Below are 23,909 nucleotides of genomic sequence, written 5' to 3' on the forward strand. Positions count from 1 at the left end.
TTAACCACTGCGCGGCCAGGGAAGTCCCCATGCCCTGCACTCTTGACCTGAGTGATCTGAGGTTTTCCTTTCTCTTTTACTACATACTACCTTGTACTAGATATTTCTGTACCTCTCTTGCCAGTTCATGAATTGATTGAGGATAGGAACCCTGTGCTTACACATTGTATGTTCTTAAAGCATTTAGCAGAGCCCTTGCCCACATCCAGTTGAGAGGGAGGAAAGGAGGAAAAGATATTATCTTCTTTGTTTCTCATTTTGGAAAAGAAATAGCCCTAACCTCTTAGAACTAGCTTGCCATCAAAATACATCCTTATCAATAAGATTAATCTTTCAATGTGACTTTGTTTTACTTATTTGAGTCAGCTGACAGGAAATCTGCTGTCCTATAAAACAACAGATGGCAGAAAGGAAATATTCATTATTGTTCTGTCGTCTGGTGTACATACCTCGTAATGATAGACTTCGGGATAGTGTGTTCTATGACATTTACTCCTTTTACTCATGCCTATAAATTATTGTCCCTTACAAGATTGATTTTTATGTTTTCTGTAGCATTAGATAAATGTTTATTAAAATAAGATATGTGATCTCAAATAATGATAGAAATAACAGGACCCTGTAATCAGTAATTTGAACTTATCTTTTTATTTGTTAACCAAATACACAGTGATATCTTGACTAAGTCTGTTAGTTACTAGGGCAATAAAACTATTTTATAGCAAATAGCTAGTGGGGTGCACCAGCAGCCCCAGGGGAGGATGTCAGAGCTTCTTGAAGAACTCTTCTTAAAGAAGTTCTTTATTGGATGAAGAAGCAGCTTGACTACAGGATGGTGGTTTCCACAATTCAGCCCCTCCCCCAGTGTCAGCTGTACCTGTTCCGGAGGCATTTAAGTGCATCTGATAACCCTCGCGGTTGAACTTACAAGCCCCAGGCAGACTGGTATTTGTCAGGCTGGAGGCTACTGGCAAGGTGAGAAAGGCTTGCTGCTGGAAGCTATCAAAAATCGGTTTTGAACCTTCTTTAAAATCTTAAATTGCTCAGTTAAAAATGCCTCTAGCGCTGGGGGAGCTGTGTGAGAGAAGGAGGAGGAGGGATGTAGCGAACAATATCATCAGTGTCTGAAATTCTGAACTTAGAAAAACAGAATAGATACTTCTTAAAGTTAATAAATTCTGATTTTATTTGATCATCACTCTCTGTTCTTCAGAGATGCTTTTTTGTTGGCCAAAGGCTGTAGAACTTTCAGGTTCAATGTTTATGAGATGCTTCCTCATATTTTGGAACTAAAATGACTTCATTCAGAGCGAGCAACTTAAAATCTTTATATGGCACTTTTAACGCTTGTGAAAAGGTCTGTTTGTAGTGGAATAGCTCTTGCCCTATCTATAAAGCAGGAGCCGAGAGAGGGCAGAGAGGAAAGGAGAAGAGATGCGGAAGGAGGGTCCTATTTCTCAAGCAAAGCAAGAGAAATCCTTAGAAGAGGGAATTGTGTTTCACATGATCTTTTAAGATTCAGGATCTTTCCTCTCTTCGTAATTTTATAAAGTGAACAAATATCCACTATAGTCGCTTTCTTCTTTACACATAATAGATATTAATGAGCAGCCGTCAGAGAATTGATTTTTAGTCTCTAGTGGCCTGAACTGGATTCAGGCAATGATGTGAAGGCTCAAAACTAAATCTGTTGTTTCAGATCCCTGAGACTCTCCTGTCTCCCAGCATGTTGTTATGTTATATTAAACATTGGTAGTTGGATCATAAGAGCCACAAGGAACCACACATCTTTATACTTCTTGTCTGGGTAATGCCCTTAAAAAAAAAATAAATGAATCCTTATCAATCCCATTGCCACCAAGCTAGGACTTAAAGGGCAACAGCGAAAAGAGTTTCCACTTTGAACAAAGACAGGCCTGAGGAAGGACTTTAGGTACAAACTAAGGTAAACTTTTTCAGCGAATTAATTCATATTGGATAGCGTACCTAATATCCATGAGATAAGAAGTTTGTACATTAACCGTCTTAATAATATATTTGAACAAAGTGATCTAACAAAACATACAGTCATATTTATCTCGAATGTTTTTCAGGGTTCCAATGTGTCTTAAAATTCTATCACATTGCATTTTTACTGGGATGTTTTTCTATTAAAAAAAAGTGGTGGTACATTCACTAATAAGTATTTGTTACAGGCTTACTGTTTGTAGAGCATTGTGCTTGATTTTGCCTCAAATTATGCATTTATCTATTCATTTACTTTATAAATATTTATTGCATGTTAATAAATGTGAAGACTTGTTCTTGGTACTGGGGATATTGTTAAATCAGCATTACCAATGAGGTCTTTGGCCCTCTGGCAACCTGCGTGCCAGTGGGGAAGTCAGCTAATACACAAGCAAACAAATACACATATAGTATAATTTTGGAGAGAAGTGAGGAGATGTATTAGCTCTTCGTTCGCCAGCTACTAATGTCTCATATGATGTAACGGCCACAGGGAAATTGGATACCTTGATGTAATGACAGCGTGCTCTGACCTTTTAGGGCAAAGTATGGGGTCTCTTCCAGTCATCTTATGCAGTTCTCACAAATAGACATGTAAAGCACACATTATTAGTCTCATTTATTTGGACAAAGAAACTGAGGTCTAGAGGGATTGAGTGCATTTCTTTATTTAAAGCTAGCAAATGGTAAAGGTTTTTTCGACTCAGACCCTTGCTTTCTGACCAAAAGTTGCATGGTTTTCCTCTGCATTATTAATACTTGATACATATTGGATTAATCAGCGACAAATTTTTTCCTTTCTACATTTCAGGTGAAAAATCTTTCAGGAGTAGAAATACTTTTACCAGATCACAACATATACAGCTTTTGCTTTTGACTTTAAAAGTACTTTTAATAAAGCCTCATATCTACTTAGTGGAGAAAAGAAGGAAAGAGTAAAAGTGTTTCTAAAAATTGCCCTTGCACCCCGCATGGGTTTTCATAAACCTCAGCCTTCTCAGGGCTGATTACTCTTTGCAGTCTTCCTTAGGAAATGGATGAAAATTTGAGCTGGGAGACAAACAGGAAGGCTCTGAGGCAGCCTTCGTCCTGCAGACACCACCTCTTTAAACGGCTGCCATGCGGTGGGAATTGTTCTCCACTCAGATGAGAAGCTCCCCTGCCCTTTGTTTCTCTGGCCCTGCAGGGCTGGAGGCAGCTGGTGAGGTCCTGTTCCAAGGTGGAGGCCGAGCTCTGCAGGTGTGTGAGGGTGCAAGTGGACTGGAGGGTGGCATCCCCACCTCTGGGCCATGAGGACACCGGGCCACAGAGAGGTCTTGTGCTTCTCCCTTAAGAATATCATCCATGAGACTTTCAACCTGCTGAAAGGTAAGTTTCCTAAACCAATAATTTGGGCCACAGACTTCTTTCTGCAGACTGGTTCTTCCTTTTACTTAAAAGAGGAAAAGAGAAAGCAAAGCTTGCCGGTAGCTTTTTTTTGTTTGTTTTAAATCCATTTTTAGGTGAATGCATGGGTGGGGCTCACAGTTTTATTAGTAGGTTATTGGTACATAATGTTAAGTGCCAGTAAACTGTTACTTTTTAACCTTTCAAAAGTTTTGTTGTGGTGTGAATGTAAGTTTCTAAAGCTCAAATATAGAAGGCAAGTAGATAAGACTTGTTACTAACTTGGGAAGACTAGTTAAAATGGGATTTTAATAGATGCATAAAAAGGAATGGCTTAGAGATCTTTTGATTCCAGTTCCTGTTTTTGAGCAGGAGCCTTTCAGCTATCTCATCTAATCTTTCCAGATGATTATCTAATTTTAGAAACATCAACTGAGGTAGACTCCATTACTCAAGCAAACTCTTCCACTCTTTAATGGCATTAAAATATTTCTTTGGTGGGGCTACCAGCCTTTCCTCTTGTGTTCAGTGCTGGGACAAAGGGCACCAACCAGAAATGGCTATGTTCCTTGCCCTGGTCCAAGAGAAGACATGTGGGTGAGGAAGGCATTCTCATCATGTGCCTGCCCTCATTTGGCCTGGGGATTTGTGCGATCTGCCTCCGTCCATTTCTTCTGATTTTTTTCCTGGCCTCTGCCTGCTCCTCTCTTATGCATCTTCTTCGAGACATTGGTGCCTGAGTTATAGAGTGTACACTCGAAGCCCAAAATTCCTCTGATTAATTGCAAGCAGAGGGTCTACTTCAGTAAACACAAGTGCATGCTCTTCCCAGAAAGACTTCCATAATATCTGTCCATCTTGTTTCATGTTTAATTGTTAGATCATTGTTATCCATACAGCCACTTTGCCAAGGGTCCTTGCTGGTCTTTTATTTTCTTTTTATTCCTTTTCTTGTCCTTTGTGTTGTCTTTTAGAGGGAAGTGCAAGTATCAGGAAGGATAGTTTTGTTGCTTATTTGAAATTCATTTCCTTTAAATTGGATTAGAATCATTTGCTTTACTGTGTTCTGTTGTTTTTTTTTTTAGTTAAGTAGCATCATTTTTATATTTTGCAAGTGTGTTTATAGTTTCTTTGTTGTTTTTAAATTGTTTTACTAGTGTATTTTGTAATCAAAGGTAAAGTCTACTTTGGCCTCAATGAGCCTTCTTTTTAGATTAGAGTGTAGTAAGAAAGCCTACCGAAGTGCAATATTGTTTTTTTGGGTATAGTGTGGGGACATTTTTTTTTTTTTTTTTTTTAGTTTTATCACAGATTTCAGGGGGTGGTAAGAAAAACCAAGGTTCGTGATAGGGGATAAATGTCTGGCACGATGTCTAGGATTGTGGCAGTAGCTTGATGTACTCATTTGTTTGTGAAAATAATTTCACACTTACTGCTAAATAAGAAACCTTTAACTTTAAATCTTGCAGGTAATAAGGAATTTGCATATTTAGAAATTGTTTTCAGTTTCACATTCTACAGTTTCATTGTGATAACCCCTGTAGTTCTGCAAATAATCACAACCCCCCTGCCCTGACCCCTCTTAACACATCCCATCTTTTACAAGTTTTGTAAGGCCCTTGTTAAACTCTAAGCCCAGGGATTAATTGAAGAGCAGCTGTGCTAATCAAAGGTAAATTTAACAAGATATGACTCTGAAGGACTTTGTTTTTATGATCCTAAAGTTAAAAAAAAAAAAAAAACCAGATGGAAAACAGAACAACAACACTTAGCTTACCCAAACAGGCAGAATCTCTACAGATAAGGAATTCTGAAGACAGTGGGCATAATAATGCAAGGCTCTAATAGCCAAGGTTCTGGCAGAAATTTTATGAAAAATAACAAAATAGCTTATAAGATGAGCTAAAAGGAAATCAGTGCCCCTCTGCAATAAGTAGAATGATGAAGTGAAATAACAGATTTACTGGAAGGCCTCCTACTGACCCCAGTTGAGTGCAGGACTGTGTTTCAAAGCCTGTTTAAAACCCCAGAGATGTTGTTTTGAATCAGCCTTGCTGACGTAAACACAGACCCTGCCTGGAAATTTTCCAGAAGCAGAGATTGAAGGCAGCTTAGTCAAGATGTGCAGTATTGTTACATGAAAGACAGTGGGGAAGGCAATTTACTGCCTTCTTGCCAGACAGAGTGCAAAAGCCTTTCAGCTCTCTCTGAAGGCCTCGTGGGATGTGGCAGTAAGACCACTGACAGAGGGAAGATTGCACCAACAATTGCCCCCAAGTGCTTGTCTAAACAGAAGGAAGGAGGCTTTGAGAAAAAGGGAATTGTTTCATAGTGATAGAGAAGCCTGTGGATTATTTAAGGGGAAAAAACTATTGAGAGGAGTATTTGGACAATGTAAGCACTGATGAGATGGACATTCATTGCTAGGCAACTTGAGTGATGAATAAATGATAGGCTTACAGAGCTCAAGCCCCAAACAAACTCAGGGTTTGTAAGTGAGCAGAGTAAACAGGTCTTGTCTCTGTTAGTTTTGAAGGTCTGTGTTACTTTCTGTTTGTTAGATGTAGTAAAGCAAATGAACATGAAGACTTCAACTTTTTTCTTTCTCTTATGAAAATACGTAGTAAAATTGGGGCCAGATATGTAAAGGATATCTCTTGCTAAAAATGCAGATCTCTGTTTTAGACTTTCCAAGAATCCAGCTTGGTACTTCACAAAAATCACTAGTTGGGACGTGAAACATCCATTATTTTGCTTAAAAAGACAGAAGGCACAGTACTTCCGTTATTTGTGTCCTGAAGTGGTGTTTGACTATCTGAAACTTCTGGAATAAGTAGGTGATAATATAGATGTTTTCACCCTGTTTTTCTTCCTGTTCCATGAGTTGCGGTGCTAATTCCAAACAGTGCTTCCATAAACTTCAAAAGGAGTCCTGGAGATAAGGAGACAGGAACCACACGTCAGTGCCACCTGCTGAGGCAGTTTCGGGAGCCTGGTGGTGGATCAGGCACCTTTAGCGCTGGTGTCGGGCATCCACAGGCGCAGTAGGGCTAGTCCAGACAGAGTGCTTTGTATTATAGCAATATAATTATCATGGAGGCCAGCAGAGCCTACATGTACTTCAAAAGATTCTTTTTATATAATAGCGTAGTATGCATCAGTCGTCTTTCATTCTTTTGACAACCTCAAATTATTCAGTAGCTATGAATGTTCAGTTAAAAGATTACAGGATTTATCACTTGATCTGTCTCTGGTTTCTGCTGCTGTTGCTTCTGCTTCTGCTCTTCCTCCTTCTCCTTCTGACAAAACAACCCTAAAGCACAGTCTCCTTTCGAATTAGGCAAGTCTGTGGAGATCCCTTACCAGTAAGAAGTTACAGTCCCTTCAAAAACTGCTTTCAGGGCTTCCCTGGTGGCGCAGTGGTTGAGAGTCCGCCTGCCGATGCAGGGGACATGGGTTCGTGCCCCGGTCCGGGAGGATCCCACATGCCATGGAGCGGCTGGGCCCGTGAGCCATGGCCGCTGAGCCTGCGCGTCCGGAGCCTGTGCTCCGCAGCGGGAGAGGCCACAGCAGTGAGAGGCCCGTGTACTGCAAAAAAAAAAAAAAACAAAAAAAAACAAAACTGCTTTCTAATCTGTGAAATAGAAGAAATCAGACATCAACATGAGACAAACCCATCTCAAACTTTTTCAAGAAGTAGTGTAATTTCCAAAGCATTGGAAGTGCCTGAACTATCATAACATCTACCGCTACAAATCCGTAGGTTTTGGTGACCATGGTAGGAGTGGAATTAGAGTGTGTGCAGGCATTTTACAAATGCGGCTTCATTCATCTTCACGAAGACTCCATGCAGAGGTGGTTATCCCCAGTTTACAGATATGGAAACTGAGGCACGAGGAGGCCGGGCGTCTTCCCCAAGTTTGTACAGCCGGTACGTGGCAGGGTGGGAATGTGAACCAAACGTTGTTTGCCTGAGAGGCCTGGGCACTCCCTCCCACACAGTGCTGAGTGAGCGGCACAATTTGTTACCTGTCTGTGTTTTTCAGTCTGGAGGTCGTAGAAGAACTCTGAGGTTTTGCTGGAAGTAGCTGCAGGACTTTGAACAACGCAGGCAGGCCGCTTCTTCTCGTTGCCTGGGCTCCCAGGTTCTCTACTCTGACCATTTTTACATCCTTTCTGACTGACTCTCTTGAAGGAAGAGATAGTATCTATCCCTCTTCCCCAGTAATATGTAAATTTTGTTGCTTGCATGTGTGCGAGCGTGTTGTGTGTGTGTGTGTGTGTGTGTGTGTGTGTTTAGGGGCGCTGTTGTGCGAGAAGAAGGGAAACATCATCCTCCTTATCAGGAAAGATGTTTAGTTAATGATGAAAATCCATTTGTCAAGACTCGAGCAGGCCTCTGACATTTCTTTATTGCTTCACAATTACTCTGGCCAATGTGTGTCTTTCTAACAACCCTCTGGCAGAAATGCAACCATCCCACTACAAAAGTAAATAGAAGAGAACCCAAAATGTCACTGTCAGGGAACTCCAGAGCTCCTAGCTTATGTAAAAGAGATCCTTAGGAGCTGGGATAGTTTGGGAAACTGCAGGGGGAATACGAGGGTGCAGTAAGACATTGGGAAGGAGAGGCAAGCAGAAGAGTCAGACCCTGCCTGTGATCAGGGGAGCTGGCAGACACGTGACGTGTGTTAGCGGGACTTGGCTGTGCATGTCACCTCTCAGGCAGGACCAGGTACCTGGAGAGACAGGTGCTTCCAGGCAGGGCTGCCGCTTACAGAGCATGGACTGGACCTATGAGACCATCCCAGCTCTAAATCAGAGTTCAGGTGAGATTAAGATGAAGGCCAGATGGCCAACAAGAATCTGCTTCTCCATTGTTGGCCCAAGTGAGACCATGGGGGTGCTTTTTCTGGATAGAATTTGACCTTGACTGAATATTCACATACAACATTTAAGCAGTGAGGCTGAGAAAAATCAGTCACTTGTAATGCACATCAATTTCACAGTCACAGAATATAATTTTCTTTATTTTGGCAACAGAATTTGTATTCTAACTCGAATCCCCTATTTTTGACAGCAGGAAAAATTAATCTAGTCACAGCCACAGCCAGTCAGCCACATCCAATTTTGGAGTAACTTCCTTCCGGTTAAGATTCAGGAATATTCAGGATCTTTCCCCTCCATCCTCCTTGTTCCCCTCCCTACTGGTGCTATAAGGAGTGCCTCTATAGAGGCCGTCAGGGACTTGGGTTCTGGACTCAGCCTCCCCTCCCCTGACTTCTTGGAGCCCAGAGCTGACCCCCTGACCCCAGTGGAGTTGGGGGCAGTGCTCCTGGGATGCAGACATGGATCCGTGGGCACAGGCGTGGCTCCCACCTGGCTACCTGCTAGGCAGCCCCTGCTATCAGGACTCTTACCTCAAGCCAGGAGTGTCTGTTAGACACAGAATCAATCAATCTCCTTCTCTTTCTGTCTCTCAGCTAAAATCAGCACCCATAGGCAAGGCAGGGAACTCCTGACCCCATCTGCCTTAGCCCACCAGGATCCTCTATCCCGATTCTTCTTGCCCTTGTCCCAGGGGATGTCTCTGCCACTGCCTTTAATGATTAAAGAAGGGAAGCAGGAAGCAGGTGTCCTCCCAGAGCCTCCCCAAATTTGGAGAGAAAACTGTGATGACCCCAACTCCCACCTGATACATCGGGGCTTTATTCTGGGGATGGGATACTGAATGCACAGCCTCTAATTGCTTATAATGCTCTTTTTCCTCTCTAAATTTTCCCTTCTTCCCAGTTTGGAGTGGGGTGGTTTAAAAAATAAAGAAAAAACAAAACAAAACAAAACAACAACAACAAACAAAAAACTTCTCCTGCCAGTTCATATCTCTTTTCAAAATTATTTTTGTCTCTCATTTGAACTAGAGCCAAGAACTTGGAATCTTCGTTTACTGCGTTTTCTTTTCTTTCTTTTTCCTCCTGACAATTCCCTCTGGGGCAAGCGGTGAATGAGCCCCTCCCCCACCCCAGCCAAATCTCTTGGAATATGGGTTTAGGGAAGGGGGCGGAGGTGGTGAAGAGGGAACACATCAGTCAAAAGTATATCATATCATCAGGCTTCCCTGGTGGCGCAGTGGTTAAGAATCCACCTGCCAATGTAGGGAACACGGGTTCGGGCCCTGGTCCAGGAGGATCCCACATGCTGCGGAGCAACTAAGTCCATGTGCCACAACTACTGAGCCTGTGCTCTAGAGCCTGCGAGCCATAACTACTAAAGCCTGCGTGCCTAGAGCCCGCGCTCCGCAACTAGAGAAGCCACTGCAGTGAGAAGCCTGTGCACCGCAATGAAGAGTAGCCCCCGCTCACCGCAACTGGAGAAAGCCCGCATGCAGCGATGAAGACCCAGTGCAGCCAAAAAATAATAAATTAATTAAGAAAAAAAGTATATCATATCATCCTGGCAAAAGGCAACCAATCTCACTCATCAGTCAAGGTCCAGACTGCGTTCTCACTTCATTGGGAGTCAAGCCATTTCTGACTGCCCTGCATACTTGGGAAGGACTGCTCTGCTTAGCACTGACCGGGAGCATGGCACATCCCTCAGGGGTGATGAGGTGACACTATCTTTTAGTGTGAAAGATGCTGGTTCTTAGCATGTTGAAAATCTAAATATGAGGATGTTGATTTTCCCACTTTTTTTTAGTGTTTTCCTAAGAGCCTTGATTAAAGCTCTAATGAGGAACCCTGTGTGTGTCTCTGTGTGTGTGAGAATACATGTATATATACATACACATATAATTTTAATCATATGTCTCTAACAGACTTCTGGTTGGAATTTTTTAGGAGCTACCATTTATGATGCTTACTCTTTCTAACTTTCCTTGGGTCTGCTTTCTTCTCCAAATCTTGGAATTCAACCAATGATATTGCATCTACATTTTAAAAAGGAGTTGGAAATTTTTAGGCAAAGTGCCTCTGAGAGCAAAGCAAAGGCTCTCTGCTTTCCTGCCCCCAGCGCCAACCTGCTGGTCCTGTTTCTCTTAGAGATCCTGGGGCCACTCTATTCTTCACTTCCTGGGCTGGTCTTTTAATGGCTTCCCAGCACTTCCTTTCTGCCCTTGCCTCAGGCAGTCAGCTTGTTTTTCTTTTATCTCTAAAGCTGCCCCTACTTAACAAGCCCCTTGAGAGTCTTCTCCTCCTAAAGATTGCCTACGGAATCAACACAGACTGGTGCAGTCTTTTTTCATGTAGCTCCCTTAGACAAGTCCAGACTCTTTGTGTTTTAAGAGTATTTACTTTTAACCACAGGAAATAGTAAATTGCTAAATTGGTTGGAGTTCCTATGCTGGCTAGCTCCCTGTACTGTCCAGTCCACTCTCCTTTCTGTGCTCTGGGTTGCTCTAGGGGGCTTATCAACAAGGCCTCCTTGTCCCCTAGGTCCCAATTGCGTCTGGCCAATGGGAGGCGTGGGAGGGGATCAGAAGCTGCGAAGGGAGGGAGACGGATATTTATTCTCCCTCTTCCTCCCTAGGAAGTGCCTTTGCTCCTCTACCCAAGATACCCAAGAACACAGCTCTTTTCATGACCCTGTCCTACAGTTCCTGTTCCAGCTTCGAAGTTCTTTGATTCTGGTAACCTCTCCCTCCCTTTGCACCTTTTGGTCTGGGGCTAGTGATGGCTCATCCTCTCAGTTGCAAGTCTTAAGGTCCTTAATTTTCTCTTGCTGGTGTCCCCTAATGCTACTCACATCTTAGTCAAGGCTCCTCAATTAAGCTGTTTGCGTTTGCTGTCTACTTCTTCCCAGGACCCCAACTGAACCCATGAGTTACAGACACTTAGAGCGCAGGTCCTGAGGCTGCCTTGTTACTTGAGGTGTGTCTAAACTGAACCAGCAGCATTTGGAACCCTTGGGAACCTTGTTAGAAAATCAGACTGTAGGGTTCTGACTCAGACTTCCTGAGTCAGAAGCTTCATTTTAACAAGATTCCTAGGTGATTTATCTGTACCTTAAAGCTTGGGAAGCCTTGCTGTAAAGGTAAGCTTCCTTCTCAGGAAGTAAGTGGCCAGGAGCCCTGTTGGGTTGAAGCTTGCTACTCTGAATGTCATCTCCTTCGTTTCCTGGGATGGCCTGCAATTCCTCTGGCTTCTCCTGCCCTGCTTCCGCCCTCCCCACTACCCCCCATCGTAGAGCAAATCTCACATCCCTCTTACCCTCTTCTTATTGGCTTATGTACTGGGTATTGGACACATTCTCAACTCCAGGTACCATCTAGGTGTTAGGAATACAAAGAAGAATAAGGTGACAGACACATCCTTGCTCTGAACTGGATTTAGTGAAAGAGTGAAGACTTGTTCATAGTCAGTGTGAAGACAACAAGAGTACATGCTATAACAGAGACAGGAACAAAAGGAGGTGGAAACAAAGGCCAAAGTATCAAAATTCAAGTTACTTTACTTGATGAATGTGAGGAAGTTCCTCTGTAAAATCCTATGAGAGGCCTTGTGTTTTCTAATTGTAGTCACATTTGAAAGTCTTGAGTAAAGATACCTGATTGTAATCCCGTCCTCAAACTTCATCCTAATGTCACACTTGACAAATAGCAGCATCTCTCCCAGGACCAGCCAACAATCTGCGGAGTCAGAGCTGTTTGTATCGAGGCAGCTGCTGAGCAGCAAATGCCGATGGGCACCCAGAGGTCTAAAGGCATTAAGGAGCTGATTTTTTTCTGAAAGGAAATTCAGGGAGGAAAAACCAACCGATTACCTCATAAGTTGTCTTTGGAATTAATTTCAGTGCTTGTTAACGAATCTAAGTCTCCCTTTCATAAGGTTCTCATAGGAGTTCCTAATTAGGCCCCCAAGTTTGTCACCTGTAAGCAACTCTTCCATTCAAGACTCTGCATAATTCATGTACACAAAATAACACAGATTCCAAATGATCCAAGCAAAATGGGGTGGGACAATTTTTATACCAGTATGAATTTTTAAAAAAGAATTTTTAAAAAAGAAATATTGGCTTAGGGCTATGAATATTGATTTAACCGTTCATTCATTTGTTTATTCAAGAGAACCAGGTGTGTCACTCAAAACATACACATTACCTGCCGTTTTGCTACCTCTTCCTGGCGCTAGAAGCGAGCGATAGAGGAAAGGTATCTTCTTCGTTCCGGATTCTTGAGCCTCAACTCCCCCTCCTCTGGCTCCAGACCAGCAGGTACTGCTCCCTTCTCTCTGCTTCCCCTGCTTGTAAGCAGCTGGAACTTGGATTAACTTCTGTCAGTACTTACAGGAGTTGATGCGGTGACTGTGACTCTGTTATTCTCACACACCTCCCACCCCCGGTATGTCATAGTCCTTACTGTATCAGAAAGAGCCAACCAGCAGGTTCTAAGAATTCTCCCAAAGTGGGTGGAGTTGAGAAACTGGGAAAGGAGCATTATCGTGTCTGATGTGGAAACAAGCTTTTGTGTCTGTACTAGCACTATTTAAATAGACTGCACTGGGACTCTGCAGGCTTTGCTTAGCTTTCCAGCCGCTCGCACCACCCAGTAGAGGGTTATGAAGCCAGTTTGGTAGGTTACTATCAGCATGTGAAAGAATGGAATAGAAAATACATCAGAGCATGTCACGCATAATGAGACTTTCATGAAATTTGTTTTTGTTGCATATATGATTTATGTGTATGTTGGGTGGGGATATAAATTGTATTTCTTGATATGAGTGGAAGTTAAAAAATTTTTGAAAAACACTCCACTAAGAGATAGTGTTTGAAATAAGGACAAGTTTTAAGAGGGGGGCAGAATTGAGAATAAGGTGCTTGTCTTTAAATGGAGAGAAAAGTCAGTTAAACAAAAGAGTGTTTTGAGATCAAGTGAACAAGATAACGATTTCTAGCGTTGTTAATTTATGCCAGTTAAACTGCATTATGAAGTCACTATTGGTCACATGCTTATGCATTACAAATTTCCTGTTTTTGTTTTTTTCTTTAATCATTTCATTTTCTTTCCCCCTCCTTTCTTCAGTTTTTAGTAAATAAATTTTGAAAAACTATCCTGTCATAGATTCTTAAAGAAAAATTTCAGGGAATTTTTCTAACCATGCCAGAGTCTAATAAGGGGTAAGTATACCCAAGTCAGGATGAATTGGTGACAACGAGGGTAAAGATATGGGAACCCAAAGGAGGAAAGCAGCCCTCAGGAAGGAGAGTTGGAATCAGCTTACCTCTCCAGTCTCCTTTCCCAACTCCGGGTCCCAGCTGCTGTCCCACTGTGACCCTCCCTCCAAAGCTGGCAGAGCTTCCGTGTCCATACGAGCTCAGTTTCTTACCATAAAATTTTTTGTTCCCCAGTTTTTCTTCCTTTGGCCTTTCTTCCTTTGATATTTGATAAAAATATCAAAATATGGTATCGGAGTATGGTATTCCAATATGATCATTTATGCAGATTTGAATTTTATATTGAAAATGTATTTTGAGAATAGAAAAAAAATCAACTAAAGTAAAAATCGGCACCCCTTGAGTGAAGAAGGTTATTTAAACTAATTGTTGTTATTTACCTTTCTTTGATACTGAGTGTATCATTTGCTGTCACTTTTTAGGAACAAAGTTAACAATGAAAATAATCATGAAGTATTAATTTCCTTCTGGGGAGATGATCTGCTGTTGGGGAAAACTGTTTTCATGTAAATGAGTGATTCTCAACAGTGGGAGCTTTTAAAAAATACTGACATCTGGGCCCCGGCCCTTAGATTCTGATTCAGTTGATCTGGAATGTGGCCCAGGCTTTAAGATTTTAAAAGTTGGGATGTGCAGACAAAGGGATGGTACCTTGAGTATTAATCTGGTGTCTCGGCTTCCCGTAGGTGTTCCCATGGTGGCTTTATTTTACTACTCAAAAACACAGTTTTAACCAAAGTGTTAAAGACTTCTCTATTATAAATACATAGGCACAAGGTATTGTTTTAATGTAAAAGCTTAATTCATCTTTTCTAACAGTCTCCACCATTATCAATTACTGATGAATCCAGCTGCCATTTCCTCCTAACTAACTTGACTTAACTTAGTGTTCTTCTTTTGGCACATTCTGGTTCCTTCTGCCTTTTGTCTTGTCAGAAACTCGGCTTCAGCTCCTCCAAGCCATCTGGGTATGTGAGGTGCTTGAAGATTTTCTTCCTGCAGCTTTTGGCTACATACATTAATTTGGTCATCGATCAAATGCTTTCTGAGTGCAGACCTTGTATCAGGGCTCAGAATACAAAGGTGACTAAGACACAGTATTTTCCCAGGAAGAGGAACTCCTGTGGCCATTTCTCTATTATACCAAGAGATAAGTGCTAACAGAAGAGTATCCACAACAATATTTGGGAGGAGCGTGTGAGAGTCTCTATCTCTGTCAGCAAAAGCTTCAGGCTGTAATGGCATTTGAATAGTCTTAAAGGATGAATGTGTTATTTGACCTGGCAGCAAAAGAGAAAAAGGACATTTTTGTCAAAGAAAACAGACTTGCAAAAAATGCCACAGTCCATGGCTTGTTCAAGCAAAGGTGGAAGGTCTGTTTGTTGGTGAGGAATTGCAGAGGAAGAGGCTGAAAAAAGAGACTTGGGAGACAGGTTCTCCCATCTTTTTATGACATGTGTATGTGTTTGCTCCTCGACCTTTGTACAGGTAGGGAGCCAGCAGAAAGGGAACTCCAGGGACAAATCTACATTTTGAAAACATTCATCTCAAAGCAGTGTGAAAGATGGACAGAAGGGAAAAGATACAGGAAGCAAGGAAAGTGTATGCGAAGGCTGTTATAAGTGATGAAACTATGGTCCAGGCACTATTGACAAGACTTGAAAAGGACTTAAAATAATTACTTATAGGAAAAACACGCATGGTGGAAAATCACAAAGATAGCAGAAGAAAGCATTAAGGGGAAAATACAGATCATCTATAATCCTTTTACCAGGGATAAATCACCATTAGTGATTCATTCCAGTCATTTTTCCCTGCATAATTTATATGGTTGAGATAATTTTAGATCCTTATTTTTCATAGAACACTATGAAAAACATTTCTTATTATAATAAAGACATTCCATTAGCATAATTTTAATGGGTACAAAATCACTTTTTGTATGGATGCATAATAAAAATACCAAACCATTCCTTTAGCTGGTTGTTTCCAAATTTTCATAAATAACCTTATATTTAACATCTTTGTGCGTAAAGTTGTGTAAAATTATATTTTTACAGGCTATATAACTTAAGTAAAAATGAGTTAAACCATACGTAACATTAAGACTGTAATGCTACTTAATGTATTTCAGAAAAAGTGCAAAAACTTGTGCTCCAGATTTTAGAAATATTCAGGATATAAAATAGTTTGTTTGGATTTGGTGAGCAGTTACTTTCGGGAAGTGTAAAAATGATGTATTATTCTAAAATGATTCCAGTTTTCTATAATTTGGCAGACTTGGTAAATTATATCATCCTTAACCAAGAAAAACAGGAATACAGGAGGAGCAGACTTTGCACGGGAAGATAATGCGTTCTGTTTTGGACTTGCTGCATTTGAGATACTGCACTGGTAGAAAATACAAGTGGTACACAGTGGGCAAGTGAAAATGTGGTGTGAAATTCAGCAAAAGAAGTGGGAAACTCAGGGTCTAGCCATTTGGCAAGTAAGTGTTAGTCAAAGCTGTCAAAGTAAGCAAGAGAGATAAATCAGTAAAAATAGAGGGATGGGAATGAAACTCAGGAACACTGCAGCTTTTATGAGTTGGGTATAATAGGAGCCAGTAAAGTAGACTAAGGAAGGAGGGGTTCAGGAAAACCAGGAGATAGCATTGTCCCAGAAGCCGGGAATGAGAGATTTTCCAGAAAAGAAAGAATGGCTAGGGCCGTGACTTTCAACCATATCAGATACATTGTTCCATTTATCAATCCCAAGATGAAATTTACAGATAATATACTCTCCTTGTGCACGTAACTTTAAAAATCAACATAATGCCCCAACTGTAATATATAAAAAAAAGGAAAGTGCATTTTATATAATAAGTGTTTCAATATGTAAACGTTGGGACACAGCTCAGGCAGAGGACACTGTGAAGGAGTCAGATGGTCGCTCTGACGCGCAGAATTGGCGTGGATGGGGGCCCTGCACGTGGAGACTGGGCCGGATGAGCTTGTTCTGTGTTGCTGCACAGGACCTGAACTTCCAGGAGGGTGAATATTCGAACAAAACAAAGTACAGTTTTCCCTCAACTTACACAATAATTGTGTTGCTGGAAAATTCCGTATATAAAAAATACTTTGTCTTAAGTCTAAAACTGAATCGGGCTCTAGGTTGCAATGATTACAAACAAGCCTTTCACCTGTGGTCAGTGTCCAGAAGGGTATTTGAAAGTCACGTATGATACAGGACGATTCTTTCTCTGTGCAGGACTGTTCACTGCATCGTAGGACTCCTAGCATTCCTGGCCCTGCCGATTAAATACCAGAAGGCCCCTAGTTGTTTCGACAGTCTAAAAGCTCTCCCACAGCATTCCAGAGCACTCCCTATGGAGTGACGCAGTCCAAGAGAGAAGCATGGGTTCACAGTGTCAAATGCCCCTCCTTAGTCTTTAGATTTCTTTAGTTTTTAGAGTTCTGGCTAAGCAAGAAATGGAGGGGAAGTAACGTGATGGTGCAGCAATTGTGACCTCTGTAGAATTCTGTGGTTCTCCCTCCGTAAACCAATTATAGAGTTTTTCCATTGTTTCTATGTAAATTTTTCCAATCCCTTCCTTCCTCTCTCAGCTATAGGTTCTTAGGTTAATTCATTAGTTATACAAATATTGCAGTTCCCCTTAGCAATGGCTCTGATCAAGCAGTTTCCAGCCCACTTACAAACTAAATTTGTTCCTTAAATCTGCTTCTAGACGAATGCTTATAATTACCTGGTTCAAATTTGTATTTTAAACACTAAGCAGAACTTAATGAGGATCCTGAAAGAAACACCTCAGTTATTCTAGGTGATTTGTGTGGCCTTTATACTGATCATTTGGGTGTAAAAGCTTTCCTCATTTCTTCCCAAAAGACTATTCTGCTTTGTCCTGTGACCTTGGGCAAGTCACTTAACATCTGCAGGTTCCTTTTCTTTGTAATTAGAATACTTATGAGACATGATAAATGTGAAACTCTAAAATGCTGTAAAGTATAAGGTCCATAATTGGTATGGACCATGGCTGACTATAGAAGCCCTTGACATGTGAGAGTAGGTAAGGTCTTCTTATGCTTAAAATAAGGACAAATGAAGAAACTTGCTCCTTCAATATTTCTTTGAAGTATTATTTTAAATATTCAGACCATGAATGTTCCTCTTACATATACCTCTATTTCATTTCATGTTCAGTTTTTCCTCTTCTTTCTGTCTTTTCATGCCCAAAGGGGACTGGCAAATTTGGGGTGGGTAGAAACAGTATGGAAGAAAAAAATTGAATTTAGGGCTCTGGTGGTTATGTTCTGAGTGGCAGAGAATAAAGAATTACAGTCTATTTTTAGGGAACTGTTTAAACATCTTCCCCTACTCTCCTTCCTTGTCCCACCTCAATTGCACATGAAGCCATGCTGTGAATTGTAAAACACTGCAGTGTGTTTCCAGGCAGTGATATTGAAAAGATGGTAAGTTACCCTCTGTTTGCTTTCATCAGGAGAGGTTCTAAACTGGCTTCCAGTTTGTTCAGGGAGATCCATGAAGGTTACGAGTAATCAGGAAGGGCATCAGAAAATATAATTCACAATACAAATACAAAATTTGACACCCAAACGCATTCGTCAATATGAGATTATCCTGGATTACTTGCCCAAGGCTCTATTAGATCATTCCTACAATGGGTATAAAGGGGAGAGAGGGGTTATACATTGTAAATTCTGTACAATGATGAAATTAATTATATTAATTCTTTATTCATTTTCAGTTAAGAAAAATAAAAATATTAAATAACGAACACTGATCAGCTGTTTTCTTACTTCAATTCAGCAATATTTCTCTTTAAGAGAATGTGTATACTGTGCAATCCTAGGCTTAAGGTGCTGCAAAATAGATACACAGAAGATTGATCTTGCTTCTGATAGCTGCCGGGTTGGTCCTGTATTTTCTATGGTATATCTCACTGCACATGATGAATACTCCTCTCCCAGCCCCTTGGAACCTCCCCACAAACTAACTTTCATAATAGACTAGCAAGTTTTGTTAGAAGCCATCTTTTTTCCTTCATAACGTGGTAAGTAAACTGCAGTGGTTTTTGCTTGATGTTTTTGCCTGATTTCAAACGCTAGAAAAATTGTCACTTTTAAAAACTGGCTCATTGGCCTTCGGCATGTAATAGGAAAATGAGGCCATGGTCCTGTGAATTGCAGAAGGGTCTTGGAACCATCCAGTCCTTCCAGGAGGAGCTTGACCCTCCACTGGTCAGTGACATTGTGTTGCTGTTCTATCTGTCAAAGGTCATACCTTCGCGCCAATAATTTTGTTCTGGAGTCATTGTCTAACTTGTGATATTAAAAATTCACGGTTTTCAGTTTTCTTTTACATTCTTTAGATTCACTTTAAGGGCCTGAAGTCTTTATTTCCAGATCTTGCTGTTTGTTCATTCAACAGAATAATTCAAGCCTCTGAATTCTAATATCACATGACCGATTGAATTTTTCAGTTATGGTTCTTCCTAGATGTACCAAGGAAGATTAAACAGGTTTAAACAGGCTTTCTGGAGAAATCAACTGAGGCATTGAAATTTTATTTTCTCAGATTGCCATTAGAGTATTTTTCTGCACATTTGGATTATTAAAAACTAACTTTCTAAATCCAAGAGTGGAATTTAGAGCACTTTTCTCTCTAGATAAGTGGACCTTTATACAAAGATTCCGACTCAGAGTATGAAAAGAGCACAAGCGAGTTTTAGTTGAGCCTCCCATTCTTCCTGAAGTCCAGGGAGGAGAGTCATGTGTTAAGAGTGTGTCAGTGTGCCCGGAGGACACAGCCTGTGCTCCTGGGGAAGAAGTGGGGCAGGTATGCTAAGCGCCATGGCTCCTCAGCATACAGTCCGCTCTCTTAATCTGGAGGAGGGGACGGATGTCTCTAGACCTGTCTGAGGTGGCACACAGCAGCAGCCTGCACCAGCAAAAGCACATTTTCTTTTGCTCTGAGCCAGGAGTCAGCACACTTCCTGTAAAAAGTCAGATATAAATATTTTCAGCTTTGTGGTCCATAGCACCTCTATGGCAACTATTCAACTCTGCCACTGCAGCACGAATGCAACCAAGGGCTACTTGGACAGTGGGAGAGGCTGGATGTCAATAAAGCTATCTTTTGTCCACGTGTGGTTTACTGAGCCTCCTTTTCATTGGGTGACCTGGGTGTAGTCCGACCTTTAAGGTGAGAGGAGACATTTAGGTGTCTGGTTCCCATCCACATAAAGGATGACCAGACATTTAGAGGTTGGGCCTCCCAAAGCACTTGTGGTATCCAGGCCACTGCTTGGAGCATCCCAAGGAAATTTTTAAACAATAGCCAAGTAACATTTATACCCTTACATTTTCATGTGTAACACTGGAGTCTAAATTCAAACTATAACGTGCGGCACAAGGCAGACTGTCATATCTAAGGCCTGCAGACTTTTCCTGTGTTTGGGGACAATATGGTAAATGGATGGATAGAAGTGCTTAACAAAATGTATGGAATATGTGAGGGTGAGATTCCAAGTATTAACTCTCAAGCCCAGGTACCAAGAGCAGCATGCCCTAGTGGTAGCCAGCAAGGATCTACTGGCAAGAACTAACTGGAAGGAAGTTCTCAATAAATAGAAACAGTCTGAACACGTGCATGTGCACACACCCATGCACATATCTACGTACACATAGAGATACACCACATACTTTATCCATTACAGCTCTTCATCTCCCTTCCCTCTATACCTGATGGAGAAAAATAGGATTTTGCTAAGCTTGAACCCTGCCTTCCTGCCTCCTTGGCAGCCTTGCTCAGTCCCCTCGGGCCCCTCCCTTACAGATCAATCTCTCCTTTTCTTTCTTTGTTTCTTTTTTTTCTTTAATTGAAGTATAGTTGGTTTACAATGTGTTAGTTTCTGGTGTACAGCAAAGTGATTCAGTTATATATGTATATACATATTCTTTTCCATTATGGTTTATTGCAGGATATTGAATATAGTTCCCTGTGCTATACAGTAGGACCATGTTATTTATCTATGTTATATTTAGTAGTTTGTATCTGCTAATCTCAAACTCCCAATTTATCCCCTCCTCATCCCTTTTCCCCTTCAGTAACCATGTTTGTTTTCCATGTTGGTGAGTCTGTTTTCTAGATTCATTTGTGTCATATTTTAGATTCCACATATAAGTGATATCATATGATATTTGTCTTTCTCTGTCTTACTTCACTTAGTATGATCATCTCTAGATCCATCCGTGTTGCTGAAAATGGCATTATTTCATTCTTTTTTTATGGCTAAATCTCTCCTTTTCTAAAAGCTTCCTGTTCCTGCCTTTAAAGATGCTCAGATCATCTTCATTCTAAATCAATAACCACTTATTTGAATACAACATTTTCTATCCGACATGTTAGTCATTTTCTTCAGAAAAGTTAGGTGGTCACACAGGCTCTAAGAAATTCAGTAGCAACCAATTCACTGCCCTCTTTTTAATCTCTGTCTCTTTTTCCCCTCTGAATTCTATGAAATTCAGCTTTGTTGTCATTTTTCAAAAACACCTAATTATAACATCCTATAGGTCTTATAAATGAGACTGGCGAAGTAACCTATTTAACGAAGTCCCATCAGACCTTTGGGGAATTAAAGGAGCAGAATCCCGGGTTAGTCTAAAACTGCCAATTTGCGCTTCTCCTTTTCATATATATATATATATATATATATATATATATATATACACACACACACACACACTTCTGTGATTTTATGTTTCATTCAAAATTAATTTAAAAGTTAAATCTAACAAATGGAAAATGAGAAACAAACATGAGCCAGGGTGGCTGGTTGGTACAGAGCTCTGGAAACTGATAGTGGCAATAAAATAAGGTTTATCTAGGCAGGCTTCAGAGCTTACCAGAAGGGGGACAAGTTTGTATGTCTATGTCTGATAAATATTTATTGAAAGTAAATAGACTCAGGGGGCCTACTTGGTCCCCGCCTGTTTGTTTCTGTTCAGGCATTATGTGAGGCTGGCGTTCTGTGGTTAGCTGTATACACTTTCAAAATCTATTCTGCTCTGTGGCAGATGGCCTTTCTTTTATCTTTGGCATCAGTGTGCCCCACCTGAAGCGAGACTTTAGAAATGGAAAAACCTAGATCACTTTGATGCTTTTTGGAGTTTGTCACTGTGAGACTGGAAAAGAAAAGATGGCTGTCAACTCACAGATCCCTGCTCTCCTGAAGCTCTCATAGCTGAGGCATCTGCCTTTCTTCAGAATGTCATTTGAGGCCAGAAGCATCCTGGCAGTTGTCTCTGGGACAATACCTGCAACTTAAGGACACTGGATTTCCATGAAAGTTTGTGTGGTATTTCTTCCCCTCCCTCTCCCCAGTCTTCTGTTTCCTCTTTGCTTCCATAATAGCATAGCTTTGTTATCTTTTAGGAGCTGGCACTGCCTGGAACCGATTTCTACAGCTTGGAGGTCTGTGAGAGAAAGGAAATTAGAGAATAGTGATTAACTTCAGATAATGGTTTTTAAAAACAAGTTGGTTTTTTTTTTTTTTTTCTTAATGCAACCTTGAGTTTAAAGGAAAAGCCTTAAATTTGGAAGGAGGAAGAAGATACGTGCTTATTTTCCTTAATGAAATTCAAAATTTTCTAGAACACATAAAAAAGAAATTATGAAATTATTAAACTTATAAAATAATTTTCCGCAACGTGTTTCTTCAATAAAACAGTCACTTACAAAAGGATTTCCATATATACCTACAATTCATCTATCTTTATGCACTTAACACTTGCATCAATGAAGCAGGCATCATGCCAGGACCTGTGATAGACGGAGAGTTGTCAAAATCAATCTGATATAATTTCTAATTTCAAGTTTAAAATCTAATAGTTGAGGTGAGTCCTATCTTCAAGTCAGTGTAATACAAGATTGTAAGTGGCATATGCTGGCAGATAATTTTCCTCTAGTAAGATCAGGGATAATATCAGAGACAGTGGTACTTCAATTCTTAGTCTGTAAAACATCTCATTTTTCTCTCAGTGATGTGTACAATTTTCTTCTTTGGTAAAGTGTTCAAATCTTTTTGCGACCTATCTTTGAAATCTTCACCTAACCCAAAGTCACAAGGATTTTCTCTTTATGTTTTCTTCTAGAAACATAAAGGTTTCTAAAGGTTTTAAAAGGTTTTAGGTTTTACATTTTAGCTCTATGAGCCATTTTAAGTTAATTTTTGTATATAGAATAGAGGTAAAGATGGAAGTTGTTTCTGTTTTTGTTTTGATTATGGTTCTTTATTTGTTCCAGCACAACTTATTGAAAAGATTATTCTTTCCCCACTGAATCCCTTTGCACCTTTGTTGAAAATCAATTGATAACACGTTTGTGGGTATATTATTGGACTCTGTTCTGTTTCATTGATCTGTGTATCTATTTGATGGCACTACTATATTTCTTCCTACTGTAGCTTTGTAAGTCTTGAATTTAGGTAACATAAGTATTCTGATTTCCTTTTCCCACAGTTGTTTTGGCTATTCTAGGTTTTCTATATTTCCATATGAACTTTAGAAAGCTTGTCAATTTCTACAAAGAAATCCGACTGGAATTTTGATTGAGATTACATTAACTCTATAGATCAATTTGGGGAGAATTGACGTCTTAAAGTATTTAATCTTCAAATCCATTTACAAGTCACGTCTCTCCCTTTATTTAGGGCTTTAATTTCTCTCAGCAGTATTTGTAGTTTTCAGTGTACAGGGCTTGCCCATCGTTTCTCAGATTTATTCTCCTAAGTAGTTCATATTTTTAATGCAATTATAAAATATTGTTTTAAAATATTGATTTTTAATTGCTCACTGTTAGTACATAGAAATACAACTGCTTTTTGTGTATTGATATTGATTTTTACCTTGTGACCTTGCTAAACTTATTTGTTAGTTTTACTAGCTTTTTTTTCTGTATTCTATAGGATTTTCTACATAGACAATTATATCTGTATTTAAATATAGTCCACTTCTTTCTGCACTGGTTGAATCTCCAGTACAATCTTGAATAAAAGTGGTGAGAGCAGTCGTCCAGATCTTCTTCTTGATCTCAGAGGGGAAGCATTCAGTCTTTCATTGTTAAATATGCTATTAGCTGTTTTTCCTATCTCTGGATATATGCCTGGGAGTGGGATTGCTGGATCACATGGTAGCTCTATTTTCAGTTTTTTAAGGAACCTCCATACTGTTCTCCATAGTGGCTGTACCAATTTACATTCCCACCAACAGTGCAGGAGGGTTCCCTTTCCTCCACACCCTCTTCAGCATTTATTGTTTGTAGATTTT

The 23,909-nt window shown here is 40.4% G+C and overlaps 1 protein-coding gene across 4 annotated transcripts in view; it reads left to right on the forward strand.

Moving 5' to 3' along the window:
• ARHGAP28 (Rho GTPase activating protein 28) overlaps positions 1–23,909 on the forward strand; it is a 147,893-nt gene that overhangs the window by 40,674 nt on the left and 83,310 nt on the right. The window contains exon 1 of one of the 4 annotated variants that reach the window (XM_029232095.1): positions 3,259–3,375. The exons of the other annotated variants lie outside the window; for them this stretch is intronic. The gene's annotated coding sequence lies outside the window, so the exon portion shown is untranslated. Of the gene's footprint in view, positions 1–3,258; positions 3,376–23,909 lie in introns of those variants that run through there. 4 annotated transcript variants of the gene reach the window in all.

This window comes from Monodon monoceros, unplaced genomic scaffold, assembly GCF_005190385.1.
Source record: "Monodon monoceros isolate NGI ecotype Baffin Bay Population unplaced genomic scaffold, NGI_Narwhal_1 Super_Scaffold_1, whole genome shotgun sequence".
NCBI lineage: Eukaryota > Metazoa > Chordata > Mammalia > Artiodactyla > Monodontidae > Monodon > Monodon monoceros.